We start from the raw sequence: 3,427 nt of genomic DNA, 5'->3' as shown, positions 1-3,427 counted from the left end.
GGCCTGTGCGATGTTAAATTGTGAAGATCTTGAGTTTTCGTTAAAGGGTGTGTCCATGGCGCCGTCACAAAGTTCGATGACTCACCATGGGAAATAAAAGTTATTGTAACTCAGGCATAAAATGTGCCGATCTTGCCCAAACTTCACATGTTTGATAAGAGTCCTGGCCTGAACACATCTGAAGGCCAATATTCCTTTGGGTGTGGCAAAATGCCTCGATAGCGCCACCTATACATTTTCAACGGAGTGCGCCTCGAGCTACGTTTCACGTACATGTACAAAAATCGGTACACACATGTAACACACCAATACCTACAAAAAAGTCTCTTGGTACGAAATTCGAATCCCAACAGGAAGTCAGTTATTTTGAATTTTCTCTGCAAAATTTGTGTCGTTTTTGCCATTTTCAGGGGTTGTACTTTAACGAACTCCTCCTAGAGATTTATTCAGATCAACACCAAACTTTGTCAGTGTATTCTAAAGGCCTTTGCGATGTTAAATTGCGAAGATCTTGAGGTTTCGTTGAAGGGGTTTGTCTGTGGCGGCCTTACAAATTTCGATGTTTCGCCATGAGAAAGGAAGTTGCTATAACTCAGACATACAATGTCCAATCTGCCCTAAACTTCACATGTTTGAGAAGACTCCTGACCTGAATATATCTACATGCCAATATTCAGATATCGCTATAGCGCCACCTGCTGGCAACAGGAAGTGACATGATTTACGCCGTAACAAACTACTCCTAGAAATTGTATGACATTTTATAATTTTTTTTGGTCAATCTAATCTAAAGGCCTTTGCGATGTTAAATTGTGAACATCTTGAGGTTTCATTAAAGGGTCTGGCCATGGCGCCATGACAAAGTTTGATGTCTCGCCATGGGAATAGAAGTTATTGTAACTCAGGCATAAGATGTCCGATCTTCCCCAAACTTCACATGTTCGAAAAGAGTCTTGGCCTGAACACATCTGAAGGTCAATATTCCACTATAATCATAGCGCTACCTGCTGGCAACAGGAAATGGCTTGTTTTACACTAACTTAAACATGCAATGTCCAATCTGCACCAAACTTCAAATATTTGGAAAGGACTGAAGAAATGTACATGCCAAAATCCAGTTATAGTTATAGCGCCATCAAGCTGGCAGCAGGAAGATTGGCACATATAAATGACTTTGACATATTCCTTTTATATTTACCACATTAAACGCATATTTCTCGCCGTTCGCTGTTTTACAAAAGCCATCCGGTGGTGGTGAGCCTGGGTGCGAAGGGCCCGTTCATCGCTGCTTGCAGCTTTAATTATTTATTTTATTTGCTCTACCCAACAAACATGAGACGTCTATACGACGTGCAGATCAAGTCTAAATTGCGTCGGTCGGTCTGGACCATATCTGGACGTCTACTCGACGTGCAAATCCGGTTCATATCTGGACGTCAAAACGTCCCTTGGACGTCGATATGAGGTTCAAAATTTGACCGTCGGGCTAAGGATTTTCTTGGACGTCTTTACAATGTGCAGAACAGGTTCAGGAAATCGACATAACTTTTTTTTAATATACATATAAACGCAACAAAGCAATCCTTTGATTTCTGATTTAAATATCACATGTACCCTATATAGTCTTTTGAAACATTTAGGTATTAAAATGATGTAATATATAAATGTTTAAAAACATTAAACATTTATATATATAATTACATAATGTGACCATATAAAATCTTACATGGATTTATTTATGGTATGGTTTGTGGTATTTTTTACTGGAGCATTGACAGAAAAGCATTGACAGAATTTACATCTGTATGAGATCTATAAATTAAATATAGTTAATTAAAGTTATAGTCTTAATGCCCATTTTCACATATTTTCTCCCGTCTATTGCTTTGGTCATCATTGTGTCAATCACTGCTACTTTGAGAGTGAATCCCACATAAATATGCAGATGTCATTCCCGAAACTTTGCAACGTGTGTGGCTGAAAAACAAAGTTCTACATTTTAAATGGATCATAGACTAGAAAGCTTGCAAAGAGTGTTCATTACCACTAAAAAAGCTGCCACTCTTTGTTTAGTGAGTGTATACACGATGTATTTTAACATACATCGTGCCGCAAACCATAACCCCACCCCCCCGGCCACCCTCTTTTCAGCCAGTGCCCCAGACTGGCCACCCCATTTAAAATGCTCTAGACACGCCCCTGCAACTAACTAACATTTTTAATGTTCAGACAGCTTCAATTCAAATTTACCAACAGAAATCATACTAACCTGACATGTTTAGCTGTAAGGAGCACACTTTGGTTTTGGGTGACCTCCGTGAGCCCTTAAACCATTCGGAGGCCGGGTGAGAAGATTCATCCCTCAGCATAGAAGAACTGAAGGAGTCATAGACAGGCATAGTAGATATACTTCTATATGAGACTAATCCAGACTGTGATGATTCTCTAAGTGACAGCTTTAATGAAGGAACTGCAGCACTTGGGGAAGTGATGGCACGTTCTGGAGACAGTTCAGAAACAGGTGTTGAATGAGCAGGTCTGGATTGGACTGGGTTTACTAGAGAAGAAACTGATCAAGACCTTGGGGACAGAGAATCTGGAGGTTTTGGACTTTGTTTAGAGATGAGAAAAGCAGGAAAATGACATTGAGAAGGCCTAACAGATGGTATTTCACCAGGAGAGAGGCTGACAGTGGAAATATGGTCCTCAAAGCCTGGGAGAGTTTGATTTAATTTGATTTTTGGGAGTGAAGGGGATGATGTTGGCAGAAGCTCTGAGGATTTCTCCTGTTGTGCTGCAGAAGATCTTGGTTTTGGAGAGTCACTGAGTTCCACTTTCTGGCCTCCTGTTCGTGAATTTGACAGAAAGGATTATGAGGCAGTCTACAGGTGCTGTGATCTCTGAAGCCTCGTCTGAAGTGGAGAAAAGCTTTCTGATCTTGGCAATGATGACGAAGATTGTTCAGCCTCTTGAGACAGCGGCCACATCTCAGAAGAAGAGTTGATCTTTATGTCAGAATCACATTCACCGATGGATCCTTTGGTCATCTCGGAGAAGCACGGTGTGAAAGGCAAAACCGAATATCCAAAATCTCCTCCATTTCCAACAGCTGCAAACCTTAAGGAAGAAAACAGACATGCATATATAACATCTAATAACTTAAACCCACAGTTAACAGCCTTATTTTAAGTCTAGATGTGGCTGATATAAATGTAAATGTCAAGATGACACTGTATTTGTGTCAGTTCTGAGTTAAGAAAAAAGCAGCTACTTGTATTATTTTGTTGTTTCAAAACGACACTCCTACTGTGAACTTTTCCGTCGCTTCCTTTCAAAAAGTCTCGGGTTATCGCCTTGATCTTGTCTTTCTTACATTTTGCTCTCATTTCCCTGCTTGACTCCAAAGGATCTGTACATTGTAGCGTCT

Source organism: Cyprinus carpio, chromosome B18, assembly GCF_018340385.1.
Source record: "Cyprinus carpio isolate SPL01 chromosome B18, ASM1834038v1, whole genome shotgun sequence".
In the NCBI taxonomy this organism is placed as follows: domain Eukaryota; kingdom Metazoa; phylum Chordata; class Actinopteri; order Cypriniformes; family Cyprinidae; genus Cyprinus; species Cyprinus carpio.
The sequence above is the reverse complement of the archived record's forward strand: the minus strand, read 5'-3'. Positions refer to the sequence as shown.